The 16,054-nt window shown below is 39.0% G+C and overlaps 1 protein-coding gene across 17 annotated transcripts in view; it reads right to left on the bottom strand.

The window, feature by feature from the left end:
• RABGAP1L (RAB GTPase activating protein 1 like) overlaps positions 1–16,054 on the bottom strand; it is a 726,983-nt gene that overhangs the window by 47,350 nt on the left and 663,579 nt on the right. The window contains exon 1 of one of the 17 annotated variants that reach the window (XM_070289246.1): positions 5,372–5,400. The exons of the other annotated variants lie outside the window; for them this stretch is intronic. The gene's annotated coding sequence lies outside the window, so the exon portion shown is untranslated. Of the gene's footprint in view, positions 1–5,371; positions 5,401–16,054 lie in introns of those variants that run through there. 17 annotated transcript variants of the gene reach the window in all.

The raw sequence follows: 16,054 nt of genomic DNA, 5'->3' as shown, positions 1-16,054 counted from the left end.
ATCAGTCAGAGCTTAGATGGAACATTTTTTGAGGCCTACAGCTTCATTGAGAATGCCCTTCTCTATGCATTGTTCTCATATTTGTTTCTTTCTGTTTCCCCTGCTTCATGTACAGATTAGTTGAAAAAAAAAAAAAGACAGGTTCTTTTTTTCATCTACATGCAACAGTTGCAACAAGGTTACAACCATTCCTATTAGTTTTTAAGTCTTTTTCTCAGATTTTTTTTTTTGTATCTGAAGGAGAAAAAAGACATTTAGCCTATTTTTCTTTAAAGCAATACAAATCCTTATCTTACTATATTGGTTAACTTCAACTTTAAACTGAATTATAGAAATTCTGTTTTCTCTTAGATTTTGGTGAGAAATATATCACTGAAAATGTTTATTGTAGCATTTGAAAAATAACCAAATGCTACCCAGTGCTAAAAATTAAGACTGTAAGGTAGTATGTAATACACTAAATCTGGTCACACGTGGAATGGTATTGGTCTGATTCCAGGGAGCAGATTAACCAGCTGTAGTCCCCAAACTGGGCCACAGAAAGCTGATACAGCTATGCATTCAGAGTGAGCTAATTAAGCTTATTTAAAACTAGACAATGAGACAGGAGGGGAAGAATGATAGCAGAGCTATGTAGGACACTGTTCTTTATTACCATCAAATGCTACGTTCACTGGAATAGTGCTGGTCTTTGCACTGCAGATGCTGAGAAACTCGAAGCGGTATTTTTATGTCAGTTGCCATTGGCAATTAGGTCAGAAGTAAATACACATTCTTGCTGAAAATATTCACTGTAGGCAGGAGGCTATAGATATTTATGCTACACAAAATTTAATTCAAGATTAATATGCTGGGACTTGCCTGTCAGTGCAGTGGTTAAGACTGCCTTCCAGTGCAGGGGCATGGGTTCCTGCTGCTGCTGCTAAGTTGCTTCAGTCGTGTCTGACTCTGTGCAACCCATAGACGGCAACCCACCAGGCTCCGCCGTCCCTGGGATTCTCCAGGCAAGAACACTGGAGTGGGTTGCCATTTCCTTCTCCAATGCATGGAAGTGAAAAGTGAAAGTGAAGTTGCTCAGTCATGTCTAATTCTTCACGACCCCATGGACTGCAGCCTACCAGGCTCCTCCGTCCATGGGACCTTCCAGGCAAGAGTACTGGGTTCCTGATCCTACAGCTAAGATCCCACATGCCTCAGGGCCAAGAAATCAAAACATAAAACTGAAGCAATGTTGTAACAAATTCAAAAAAGACTTTAAAAAATGGTCCACATTAGAAAAAACCCCAACCATATATATGTGCCAAACAGCAGTTGTATAAAACAGGCTGAGTATGTCTGTCTTCAGATTCACCTTTACCATACCCTACTATCTGAAAAGGAAAGCAGTGGGAAAGAAAGAGAAATTGGGAACCTTTACGGTATTCACCTACCTTAAAGGTAGTCCTTGGAAGGAAGGAAGTCAAACTGGCTACAAGTCATCAGCAGGAATATTCAATGCATGATAATTGCACTGCCATTTTTTCTCTTTCTGAATTTATTTTTTTATTGAAGGATAATTGCTTTACAGAATTCTGTTGTTTTCAAACCTCAACATGAATCAGCCATAGGTATACATATATCCCCTCCCTCTTGAACCTCCCTCCCATCTTGCACTGCCATTTTTATATACCAACTGTTAAACATGGGAAGAAAAACTCATCCCTCCTTTGCATTTTTAAAAACCTCCCATTTGCTCACTCACTCCACAGATAGGTACTAATAACCTACAGTGTTGCAGGCAAAGCCAGCCAAGAACAAATGCACAGTGCGGCCTCTCCAGGTGCTCAGTCTGGTGGGGAGGAAGTCTTCAAAGAAATGATCACACAGTGGAAATAAACAGTGCACTTACATAAGGTGAGCGCTGTTAGGGAGAAGTTGAGGTTGGGGGATAAAAGTGGACAGGATTCTAAATTTTGATTGCTTCTCTGCGGAATGACAACAAAGCTGAAGAGAAGTGAAGTGAAGTCAGGGACTTCCCTGGTGGTCCAGTGATTAACAATCTGCTTGCCAACGCACGGAACCCGGGTTCAAGCCCTGGTCCGAGATGCTCCCACATGCCCATGCCATGGAGCAACTAAGCCCTTGCGCCCCAACTACTGAAGCCCTCTTGCCCTAGAGCCCCTGCTCAGCAACAAGGGAAACCACCACAGTGAAAAGCCTGAGCACCACAACTAGAGAGGAGCCCCTGACTGCAGCAATTAGAGAAGCCCTGCATCCAGTGGCGCCATAAAGAAATAAATAATAGAATTTAAACAAAAGTTAAGTCAGCCAGTGAAGAGTAGGGAGGGAGAGTGCTCCCAGCAGAGGGAATGATGGGCACAGGATGGCAAAGAGCATGCTCAGCTACATAATCTGCCAGGACCAATACAAAATAAAAATCAAGGCCGCATGTTCAAAAAGTGAGAATTTCAAGGTGAGAGGAGAGCATTAAACCAAACGCAGTCGTGCAGGGCACATGCCCATGAAGCCAGCTAGAGGGACTGAAGGCCCGCTGGAGCACAGAGGAGAGAAATGGCTAGCTGAGGCTGAAGAGGTATGAGAGGTCCACGGGCACCAGCCCAAGGTACAGGGCCTCCAGGGACCGACCTACTGTTGTTTCCTGCGCAGCTCCACAAAGAGTTACTGAAGAGCCGTTGTGTAAGTCAGACTATTATGTAAGCACTCTTCTGGGTGCTAAGAGGAAGACAAAGAAGACAGTCTTTGCTTCTAAGCAGCTTACAAGTAATTGCATAATTTAGGGTAGAATGTGGTAAGCTCCACAAGAGACTATAAGCACCAATTTGTGAGACTCAAGGAATGAAGATCACTCATTTGACACTCAATGTGTAAACACAGAAGGACTTCAAATGGACTGAAATTAGCATTCTTTTGCCTTTAGAGCGAAGATTGGGCTGTATCACTTCCTTATATGCCATGCACTCTACATGTATTAATTTATTTTCGCCTCACATCTGTGAGGTAGGTGTTATTAATTTCCCTTACTTTACAGAGGAGGAAACAGAGAGTCAGGAAGGTTAAATAACTTGCCAGAGGTCACAGAGCTAGCCAGGTGGCTGTTCATTCTAATCAGGGCAGTCTGGATCTGAAGTCCTGGCTTTGAATGATGTTATCATTTTACAAACATTTTACATTTTGCTTCTTTATATTTATATGTTATTCTTACACCTTTTTCTTTCCCCTGGTCTTCTGTTGTCACTGTAACCTTATTATGTACTTGACTAGCTATACACACTGCCTCAAATTGGCTAAGAGATAAAAAACAAGAAAAAATTTTTTTTCTAAAGATTTTTCCAACTGTAGCCTCTAGAGCCAGAGTTGGCAGAATCAGAAACAGGATGGGAACTTCCCTGGTGGTTTAGTGACTAGGACTCTGCACTCCCAATTCAGGGTGCCTGGTGCGATCCCTGGTGAGGGAACTAGATTGCATATGCCACAACTAAGACCCAGCACAGCCAAATAAATGAAATAAATAACATTTTAAAAAAAGAAACAGAAACAGATACATTTAGGAGTGAATTTCTGAAGATAATACAGACAATGCTACCTTCCTCTGCTACTGATGACAGTTCCAATGTGTCTTTGTACTGATGGGACAACCAGAGCTGATACAGTTACAGACAAGAACAATTACTACTGACCCCTTGAGGACTCTAAATCTGAATTCGTGGAACTCTGGGAACTCACCCATCGGCTCTCAGTGCCCCCATGACCCAAAGCTAGTTCTGTTCCTCATAGAATTGGGAAGTGCATGTATGTGCTCATTCATTCAACAAATATCTACTGTGTACAAGGCACTATGCCAGATGCTACATGGGATACAAAGATAGCTATGACATAATCCTTTCATCAAGAAACTTACAATAAAAAAAAAGAAACCCAATAATCTACAGAATTTGATTAATACCATAATTGAAATTTGAGACTCCTGCTGTTACAGTTTAAAGGAAAATAGTTTCACAAATCTACAAGGAAATTTAGGACAGACTTTAAAATGGAGCTAGTATGTAAGCAGGCATTGTCCTTGGGGAGGTTTTGCTATAGACCACCTAGAAAAGCATTGAGCTCCCCTGGTGGCTCAGATGGTAAAGAATCTGCCTATAAGGCAGGAGACCTGGGTTTAATCCCTGGTTCAGGAAGATCCTCTGGAGAAGGGAATGGCAACCCACTCTAGCATTCTTGCCTGGAGAATTCCATGGACAGAGGATCCTGGTGGGCTATAGTCCATGGCATCACAAAAAGCAAGACACAACTGAGTGACTAACACTTTCACTTTTCTGTAAGTGTCAGGATTTTTCTTTTCATCTTCATCAGCATTTTTCTTTTCTTTCTTTTTTGGTAGGTATCAATAGCCTCCAAGGACTGGAGATAATCACGGCCGTAAGTTTTCTCCCTACCACCTTTCTACCAAGCAGGAAGCATTAGCTGTTAGGTGGTAGTCAACAAGCCCTGCATGTTTGGCTGCAGGTGCCATAATCTTACATGCAATCCAAGGCCAGAGGGGCCTAAAGTATTTCTAGCCAATCCAATGAAAAATTATTTGACATCCTTGACTGAAGCGACTTAGCAGCAGCGGCGGCGGCAGCAGCAGCAGCAGCAGCAACAGCATGCTAATTAGAAAACCCTCTGCTGCTGCTGTTGCTAAGTTGCTTCAGGCGTGTCCGACTCTCTGCGACCCCATAGACGGCAGCTCACCTGGCTCCGCCATTCCTGGGATTCTCCAGGCAAGAACACTGGAGTGGGCTGCCATTTCCTTCTCCAATGCATGAAAGTGAAAAGTGAAAGTGAAGTTGCTCAGTCGCGTCTGACTCTTTGTGACCCCACGGACTGCAGCCTACCAGGTTCCTCTGTCCATGGGATTTTCCAGGCAAGTGTTCTGGAGTGGGTTGCCATTGCCTTCTCTGAGAAAACCCTGTAGTGTAGATTTAAATATAAGTAAGTTGAATTTATAGTAGTTATCTCCTGATTGGGGTCTTTCTAATGCCAACCAACTACCATTCCCATATCAGGGTGCTTCAAATATTAATCAAGTCCAAGGTATAGACTAAAACACATATCACACTGTGTAGGCTGTAGTGTCTTCATTTAAATTGCACAGTCTAACAGTAGGGTAGGACTGTAAGAGCTATAGAGAGGGGTAAGATTAAGGAGGAAACAGCTCATTACGGCTTATTTCTCTCCACATTCCATAAAGGAAGCAGAAAGAAAGTGCTGTAAGCAAAAGGCATGGAGCTGAAAACATGGGCCTACTAACTGTGCCATGCAGTTATGTTTGTCTGGGTGAGGACCTAGAAGCCTGGTGTATGGCGCCTGCAGAGCAGGCTGAAAAGAATACCTCGGAGCCAGGTCATTAGAAGATCTAGGTCACTGCCAAATTGATGAAAGTGTGAATTATTTTGGTAGTTGCTAGTTGTGTGAATATATTTTCTGAACTAAATACTGGGCACGTGGGCTTAGCAGATGTTTGTATCCATTCTGAATATGAGAAGCAATCTGGAATACGAAAGAACATAGAATAATAAATTTTTTAATTGTTCTGGTAGCTTACAGGACTTAGAAGGTAGAATATTTGACATCAGAACTACCTTAAAAAAAAAAAAAATTCCTGTCCCAGAAATGATAAGAAGTCAGTGAAGTTTTAAAACAGGGCAACAGAAAGATCATAACTGTGCTAGTAAGAATGTTCATTGGAAATGGTGTCTATGCTAAACTAGAAAGGGAGATACAGAAAAGGAGGACGGTGACAACTGAAAAAATATTTATAAAGTTATGAAAACAGTTCAGGAGAAAAGGCAGCAGTACGGGATTTGCCTGGTGGTCCAATGGTTAGGATTTCACGCTTTCACTGCAGAGGGCCTGGGTTTGATCCCTGGTTGGGGAGCTCCTACAAGCTGCATGGTGCACCCATAAAATTAATAAATAAAAAAATAATAAATAAAAAAAAATAAAAGGAGACAGTAGAAATGCAAAGGAAGGACCATTAAAACCAATAATAGAGAGGCCTTTAAAGCAAGTCTTCCTTGCTCATTTTGGTCAGGCCAAGAGAACCCTCCCCTCCTAAAGCTTCTTTCAAGCTAGTCTGTACAACTTATTTAACAATCACATATGGCTATAATTAGTTTTTCCTGGGCATGGATTTTCTTAATTCAATTAGGATGCCTTATGGCAAAAACAGACAACTGCCTTATTTAAACTTGGTATCTCCTGCTTTAATTGAAACAAAAAGCTGAATACTTAGTAGATGCTTAACGCAGATTTGTTCAGTTAAGCACATTCTTCATGTCTCAGGGTTCACAGGGGCTGTGTTAAGTAGTCAAAATATTGGAATTAAAAAAAGAGATAAAGACTGTGCCCATATATTTTCCTTGAGTATGGGTATTATAGGAGACATGATGACAGAGAGTTGATAAGTAGAAAGAGAAATTCACTTAACATAGGATATTTCTGTTACCTAAATGAGAAGACTGTGATAACCAATTGAAAATGGCAGTTTTCCTTGATATGTTTGACAGAGCCAATAATTAGCTCTGCTCTGTGGGGCAATTTCTAAAGTAGTGCATAAGAATGAGACTATTTGAGGAAACTTTTAATGCTATGCAATTAGATGCTATTTCCTAAACTTAAATTCATTTCTGTAATCTTGGGGGGGAAAGACATTAGTAAAAACATCATGCATACTTAATGCTTAATACAGGCAGGACGGAGATATATATATATACCTGACAGTCAATAAGAGTATATCTAAGACAATTCTCACTTTGAAAAAAAGGTAATATCAAACTAACTTTCTAAAAGTTAACTAAAAGAAATCATTTTAAACAGGAAAATAGATCAAATAAGAATATGTTTGCAAGTAGGCTTGGCTGCACAGGTGAAGAAAGGTTAAGATTAGTTTTGTATATGCCTGTTTAAGGTCCGTCCACTGTTGTTTACACATGAATGATTGCTCTCCAAAGCTTGGGGTGGAGTGGCACTTAGGCTCTCATTTCCATGGAAATTGTGAGGAGGCAAGAAAAATAATGTATGGGGAAATGTGTAAGTCAGCCCTCACTTCCCTTCCACCCATCCAGCCCTCCTCATTTCCATGGGAACAGGAACTGAAAGACCTCCAGCAGCTGAAAGTGAAAGCTCACTCAGATTGCAGCTGTTTGAATGTCAGCTGAGCACTGCAAATGACAGTTTATAGCAGCTGTTAAAATTTTTAAATGATGTTTTCCCTAATAAATTCCTCACTATAATAATTTACAAGGGGGAAACTGACTATATAACTAGCATGAGGAAGAACACTCAAAGGGATGTTTTGAGGCTTAGTCTGTTGCTGTCTTTCATAATTCTAATATCATATATCATTTTAAAAATGAAGAGTGTGTTCATCAAGTCACTGGGATGTCACAAACTTCTTCCAAATGGTGGACGTGGAAAAGTGTGGAACAACTAATTAAACTCAGGGAGGAGAGAGAAGAGGAGGAGAGAGAAAAGGAGGAGAGGAGGGATCTCATTTAGCTTTTAAAAATGATTAATTATATTTTATTATATAAAATTATGTGAAGATTGTCAGCTACACCTAGAGATGGAACACTGAGTCCAATGATGTTGGTGAGAGATCCTGACTTAGGCATTTGTAAAGAATTCTATAAACAAACAGTACTGTGTTCAAGTCTCTTTGGTTGGAGTTCAAATGGAGAGGTATACCTATATATACATACGTGTGTGTGTGTATGTATGTGTGTGTATATATATATATTTGCTACTGTGATTGGAAAGGACAAACCAGAACTTGCTAAAGACTGCCCAATTCCTCTCTACTTTCAAGGGCTTTAGCATACACATATAAAGTGACTTATAGATAAAAATCTGTGTTACAAGCTTTTAGGTCAAGGGGAAATAGCTTCTTCAATTCAGATTATTTCAGATTAATAAACACAATCTTTTTAAATATATGTGATGGCTGACAAAGGAAAAAAAGAATTATTTTTGTTTTATATGTCAGTGACTCAATTTTACTTTTGTTTTATATGTCAGTGACTCAATTTTATCTCTGAGGTACTTTTTCACTCTTTATGGAGAAGTTGTTGTTCCCAATTGTTCCCTATAACTTGGCTTCTACTCACACATGCCTCAGGCAAATACAAAATCTGAACATTGCCTAATATAATTCAACAGAATAGTGTCAAGAGCATTAGCCAGCAAGGTAAATGGGAATATTATAATAGACCTTGGGGCCTACATGGGCTTCTTATTCTTACCACAATCTTCAAGGTGATAGTTACAAAAACAGGATGTAAGAATAAACTATAGCGGAGTTCCAAGTTAAGGTAACCAACTGGTTTTCACTGCTGATTCACGTAGTCTAATTTTGTTTACATTAAGAAGTACATATTGAGAACCTTATCATCTAGCTCCAGGTGCTAGTAACACTAACAGTTATGAATGAGACTGAGTTTCTAACTGCCAGGTATCTGTTTTTGAATGAAATATTACTATTTTAAAATTAATCTTATAAAAAAATACATGGAGTTCTCTTTCCCCAGCCCTCATTACTATAGATCTTGATATTCATGAGGGTTGTCCTGAGACTTTGTGAATGTTATTTATAATGTAACAGATAACATACCCTATAAAATGCAGGTCAGTAGTTGAAAAAATGAAAGTGACTCAAGGTGAATCTATAAATATGGGTCCAAGTTATTAATAAATCCTGGGACTTCCCAATTCTGCATAAATGCTTTTTCTTTCTTTTTTCCTGGGCAAATTTCTACTGGCTAACATAATAGTTAAGATAGTTTTATAAAGCACTTTGATGCTTATGTAAAGAATATGGTGATACAGGTTCATAGCATAGATAGGACTTACTATTAAATCTGATAAGCTAAAGCATGCTTTAACTTAATCCAAATGGCTCTTTTCTTGCTAAAAACCATAATTCCTTTGGCCTTTATGAGAAATTAAGTTTCTCAAATTTCCTTTTTCAAAGCTAATGATTTCTTGTGATACATTTTCAGGAGATTATTTATAAATGCAAATATGTAAGGACAAGCCAAAATTAAGCCAAAGTTCAAATTAAGTGATTTACTTCATCTCTTCGACTTTGTAAGCAGAAGTAGGTACGTATTTATGTATCTATTGTTTTTAGTGCAGAAAAAGTCAAAGGTATTACACCTAGATACTCTCAAAACTTACTCATATGAACACAAAACAGAGAACCCAGAAATATTTACAAAAATTTTTTGAGAACAATAGTAAAGGCCTTCCTTGAGAACAAAGAAAATTAAAAAATCAGAAACATCAATCACCTTTTAAGAAGGGAGTAAGTTTTAATTTAAGAGAACTTTTAATATGAATCAAAAAAATGTTTACTTCAGGTACTTTGTCATAATTATCCCTTTTTGCTGACAGAAAAGCTAAAGGATACAGTATCTAGCCCAGGAGTCTAAACAAAGAACAGATTCCCTGATAATCCCATGAGGTGAAGGTCACAACACTGAAACAATCATGCTCTGTTTTCTAGTATAAATATTTTTGGTCACTCAAGAAAAAAAAGAGATTTTCACAGTGAGTAGGCCAATTTAAATTTCCACAACAGTGCACAAGGTTTGCATGGCACACTTTTGATGACTATAGAAAACATAGCTAGTATAGGAGAGAAACAGCTCATTAATTGCACTTTTCTTATATGCGACATTAAAAAAAAACTGTACCAATTCCACTGCTTTGATATAACTGTTACCATTGCTGATCCCTGCTTTAACTATTTCTGTTAGGCTTTAACAGCAAAGGTTTCTAAACCAAAAAGACAAAGAAAAGTTTAATTCTTCTACAATTTTATAATTTTCCACAGACTGTGAGTTGATCTGGATAGATACTCCAGTCTGACCCTGATGCAAGACCAGAAGTGTTCGGATGACTCCAAAAAACCCCCAAAATGGTCCCCAGGCACACGTGACAACCAAGGAATCTTTATTATTCAAGAGATAACCTCAATGAAGACTGGAATACCGAGTAGAAAAATCTGTCTTCCCCAGGACAGTGGGTCTCAAACACAAGTGTGCTTCAGAGTCTCCTGGAGGGTGTGTTAAAGCACACACTTCAGGGACCTATTCCCAGAGCCTCTGATTCATCAAGTCTGAGGTAAGCCCTGAAACTGCGCATCCCTAACAAGTTGCCAGGTGATGCTGATGGACCTAGTCTAGAGAACACACTTGGAGAGCCTCTGCCCTAGTTTCTGCTCATTAGGGTATATCCTTGAGTACTCATCCGTCCACCCAATCTCCTTTTGTAGCCAACCCATGAAAACAGAGTGCAGGATGGCCTTCTGCAGGTAGACTGGGCCAAAAAAAAGTAAGGAGGGTAACCATGTAAGGGGATGACCTTGTGTGGGACATCAGAGCCCAAGAAGGGGGAGGAGGGCATTTACACAGTGAGGCAGCCTAGTGCGGGTGTGCTGCAACCCAAGTGAAAGACATCTATAAGAGAGGTACAATCTGACATGGGGATTGTAGAGCTCCAGCAGAATGAAGAAGGCAGCCTCACAATGCGGGGGAAGCAGGAGCAGCAGAAATAGCAGCCTTGTGCATACAAAGGGATCAATGGAACAAGTCAAGGATCCAGGTTCCTCAATGTCAAACAAAGTAGTCATAACAATGGAAAGAACCCCTATTTTCACAGCAGCCCTACTCACAATAGCCAAGACATGGCAACACCCTAAATGTCCATCAACAGATGAACGGACAAAGCAGATCTGGTACATATACACAATGGAATATTACTCAACCATAAAGAGAACGAAATACTGTCATTTGCAGCAATATGGATTCAACTAGAGATTATCCCACCAAGTGAAGTCAGAAAGAGAAATACCATCTGCTTGTAAATGGAATCTAAACCATGATACACATGAACCTAAGCCATGACACACATGGACATCCAAGACATAGAGGACAGACTGGTGGTGGCCGAAGTGGAGAGGGCCGAGTGAGGGCTGGGGGGAGGCTGGAGCCAGCAGATGTAAGCTTCTGTATAGAGACTAAACAGCAAGGTCCTACTGTACAGCACACAGAATCATATTCAATACACTAAGATAAACCATAATGGAAAACAACATACCAGAGTATACACATATATAACTGAATCACTTTTGCTATACTACAGAAATTAACATACTGTAAATGAACTGTATTTCAATAAAAACATTTCATAAAAATATTAATGAAAAAAAGAACTAGAATGAGCCCTGTAGTTTGGCTTCAAAGTGGAGGTAATGGTGCAAAGTCAGAGTTTTCACGTGTGTGTGTGTGTGTGTCCATGTGTAGAGTGTATTCCCTAGCTCCATCTGCTCAGGGGGCCTAGAAGCAATGACATCTCCCTGGTGGTGTACCTCTATTGCAGAGATTTGGTTTCTAAATATCACTCTCTACTAAAGGGAACGAGGGCTTCTTAAATACCTGATTTCAAAGTCAGGGCCAGGAAAGCACAAAAAGAGCCTGGAATATCTTGCTGTTCCAAAACCAAGTTTTGCTCAGAGAAAAATGGGAACATGACATAGGACACAGACATCATTTTGGAGGAGCTCCTAATGGTCCCCAAAGGGATATTTGAGCATTAAAATGAATAGTTACAGAACAAAATAACAGGAAATCACAAGTCCATATAGATGTGAATTAAATTAAATTATTTAAATTATTTTGATTAGGAAAGGGATATCTATATCATTTTAAAGCCTTCTCCACAAAATCCGTATTTGTTATGTAGGAGAACAGAACTTTACATGGAGAACCTGGTAGGAACCACCATTAGTCAAATGAGCAAAGTGAGCATCACCAGGAATTGGACAAATCAAAATCGTGCTCCAGGGACTTCCTTGGTGGTCCAGTGGTTAAGAATCTGCCTTCCAATGCAGGGGATGCAGGTTCGATCCCTGGTCAGGGAAAAACATCTCACGTACCACTGGGCAACTAAGCCCATGTGCTGCAAATACTGAGCCCTCTGTGCCACAACTACAGAGAAGCCTGTGTGCTGCAATGAATGATTCCATGTACTGAAAATAAATGCCTATTTTAAAAAATCATGCATCATCTGATAGAATGGACACAATAAGGAAAAAAAATATATCATATCTAGGATAGTCTGGTCAAAATGTGTACCCTAAATCTAATCACGAGGCACCATCAGGACCATTAGACAAACTTGAATTGAGAGACATTCTACTGAATAACTTAGCTTGTAATCTTCAAAAGTATCAAGGTTACAAATGTCAAAGACAGACCGAACAGCTGACTGAAGGTGTCTAAAGACAGAAGTTGAACACAGTGCCTGGCTCACAGTTTATCTTTAAAAAAATTTCTTTAATTAAGTGAATAATTTGAAATATTAAAGAAAAGGATGGACTTTCCAGACTTGTTCTGATATAATCCTACTTGGAGAAAGGAGAAGTACCAGAGGATTTCTCTGGGTCCTTTACAGTTTACCAGTTCTGTCTGGTTTACTATCTTCCTGCTCATCTATCATTCAGAGCACAATGAATAATAGAATTTGAACATGGATACCTCAGAACTGCACTGGACAGGCAAATAACCACATACCAAAGGAACATGATTAGTCCTAAGGAAAGCTAGAGTGAAGTGAAGAAGTGAAAGCGGCTTGGTCGTGTCCAACTCTTTGCGACACCATGGACTATACAGTCCATGGAATTCTTCAGGCCAGAATACTGGAGTGGGTAGCCATTCCCTTCTTCAGGGGATCTTCCCAACCCAGGGATTGAACCCAGGTCTCCAGCATTGCAGGCAGATTCATTACCATCTGAGCCACCAGGGAAGTCCAAGGAAAGTGGCTTTATTAAAAGCAGCAAGAAACTTAAAGTCTTAATTTAACACTACGTAGGCAAATCTCAAAAACCTACATACACCTGGACACAAAATGGGAGGCAGACAGTGTCAACAGAAGAGACCATACATGCAGCCTTTCAGACGGTATTTCTGCCATTTGGTTGTATGCTCAACCAGGAAGTGATCAGAACCAATGTATCAACATGGGTTTTTTATGTTAAATATTATCAAAACCTTCTGTTATAAAACAGGAGTCATCTTTTGGCTTCTTACAGTGCCAGGGGACTGTTATGCATGTAGTAAATGGACATCTAAGTTACTACCCATTTATTATACAACTTGAGATGGCTAGTTTTCCAATTAATCAGAATCTTTAGCATATTGAGGCAAAGAGCAATGCAGAGCTATATATGTTATATGGATACGAAAAGTCCCTGCCTTCCTTCTTCCCTCGTAAACACTCCAATTGGCTGAGATAACTAATTCTGGTTCAGTATAGCTGAGTAAAACACATGACAATAGCTGTCTTCCCTAATCTCTCTCTTTAAAATAAAAAAAAAATGTCTTGCCAGGGCTGAAGCAAGCTTTGATTTGGCTCAAAGCACTGGCTTCTATTAGGCTTCAAAAGCCTCACAAAGAAAATCCCTGAAAGAGGATCAGTGAAAAAAGCATTAACTGTTTGAAGCCATAAGAAATGACTTCCCTTATTCAAAGCATTTGAAGCTAGGCTTAGAACTAGAGTATTAAAAAATATCAATCTTACCATTAGCACTGGAGATTCTAAATTTTATTCTTTAAATATAATGCAAAAGACATCCCATCAGCTTTCTTCTTAAAAAGAAGTGGGAAATGTTCACCACATAAGAAAACACTGAGTTTCACTGGACACACATATTCATTCCCACTACCCAGAGCCTGGTCTGGAGGAGGTACATGTATATTGTGAAGTACCCTGAAAATAAATAAAATTAGGTATTAAGAGCATCCATATTGCTTATTTTATCTCTCTCCTTTAAGAGAGGGGACGATGAAGGTATGATTTTTCAAAATGTTTCCAGTGAAACCCAAACCAGAACAACAACAAAACCTCACTGAAATTGAGGGTCTAAAAAAAGAACAAACTATTCCCCATTTGATAAACTGAAACCGATAAATTCCTTTACTTGGACTTTGGTGGCTTCATATTCACCTGAACTTCAAAAATATATCATCAGATTATCGTTAAATTTAGCAGGAATGCTTATCAATATTTGGTTACAATTTTAAAGCTCTTATCTTTTAAGATGTACACTTAAATACTGATGAATGAAATAATATATCTTAAATTTTTAATACCCCAGCAAAAAAAAAGTTGAGGAGAAATGAAATAAAGAAAAGTGGGAGACTGATGGTTATTGAAGCTGGGTGATGATACATGAATATTAATGGTTCTCTTCTCTCCAGTTTTCTGTGTATTTAATAATTTCCATAATACAAATTAATATATATGCAAAACAAGCAGATTCAGGCATAAAAAATAAACTTGTGCTTACCAGAGGGGAGAGGGGAAGAAAGAGGGACCAATTAAGGGTATGGGATTAAGAGACACAAACTACTATGTATGAAATATATAACTAACAAGGATATATTATATAGCACAAGAAATTATAGCCATTATCTTGAAATAACTTTTAATGTCATATAATCTATGAAAATACTGAATCACTATGCTGTACACCTCAAACTAAAACTGTAAATCAACTATACTTCAAAAAAAACTTGTGAACAACAAAAAGTTTGCATAATAAAAAGATATTTTAATGCATCCATTATTAAAGCTCTTGGGTATAATTATGGCAATGACATGATGAAATTTGGTCTGGATTTAGGTCCTTTCCATTTAAAACACTGGTTTAGAAATCTAATTCTATCCTTGATGTTCTAATCACTTAAAGTTACAATGAGAGATTTTAAAAAACTTTTTTTAATACAAAACATTTTGTATTGGGTTATAAGAAGTAAGAAGTGAAGCTGCTGAGTCATGTCTGATTCTTTGCAACCCCATGGACTGTAGCCTACCAGGCTCCTCAGTCCATGGAGTTTTCCAGGCAAGAATACTGGAGTGGATTGCTATTTCCTTCTCCAGGGGATCTTCCCGACCCAGGGATTGAACCTGGGTCTTTCGCATTGCAGGCAGACGCCTTACCGCCTGAGCCACACTGATTAACAATTTTGTGATAGTTTCAGATTATAGAGATATCTAATACCTATGCGTGTGTGCTCACTCAGTCGTGTCTGACTCTTTGCGACCCCAATGACTGTAGCTCACCTGCTGCTCTGTCCATGGAATTCTCCAGGTAAGAATACTGGAATGGGTTGCCATTCCCTTTTCCAGGGGATCTTTCCAACTCAGGGACTGAACCTGGGTCTCCTGCATTGCAGGCAGATTCTTTACTGTCTTAGCCACCAGGGAAGCCTTATTTAACAGCTGTAGGAAGCCCCAAATGTAACATAGCCCATTTTCATCCACGTTTAAATATACCATGGGGCAAGCACTTAATAAAAGTTAGACAAAAAAATTTATAAAGTAACTTTGTCCTATTTCCTAGTGCACATGTTGTAAATGACACCATTACAAGTGGATTCCACTCTATTTCAAATTCTGAATCATAGTTCTTTGAGACACATTTTTTCTTATCTCCTTCTCAACATGGAAAATGAAGAAAATAAGTACCAAGTAAATCATCCTTTAACAAGGACAAAATCAAGCTCATTGAATTTTTGCTTTATCATCAGTAGGAATTTACATTTCTAATTTCTAATCTGACTAAAGTACAAAAGCTTAGTCATAGTTTTCTTAACAAGTCTGAAGAACAGAATCTTTCTTCAGTACTGACAGTGGGGAACAGGAAGAGAGCAGTAAGTAAAAGAGGAAAATGGGTTCTCAGACAATTTCTTCCCAGCACTCCATCCTCAATCACTTCCATTTATGCTCTTGCTCGCCAAACACAACTGTTAAAAACCCACTGAGCAGCAAACTTCCTTAACAAGGTAGGGGGCACAGTGGAAAAATGAGGAAAGTAGTAGGATAACTATGGAAAAGTATTGCTATATTTGTTTGTTTACAAGTCTGTATCCCCTACCAAACTTAGAAAAGGCAGAGGAACCAGAGATCAAATTGCCAACATCCACTGGATCATCGAAAAAGCAAGAGAGTT

This window comes from Ovis canadensis, chromosome 12, assembly GCF_042477335.2.
Source record: "Ovis canadensis isolate MfBH-ARS-UI-01 breed Bighorn chromosome 12, ARS-UI_OviCan_v2, whole genome shotgun sequence".
Lineage (NCBI taxonomy): Eukaryota > Metazoa > Chordata > Mammalia > Artiodactyla > Bovidae > Ovis > Ovis canadensis.
Note: the sequence above shows the minus strand (reverse complement) of the source record. Positions and strands in the feature narration are given on the sequence as shown.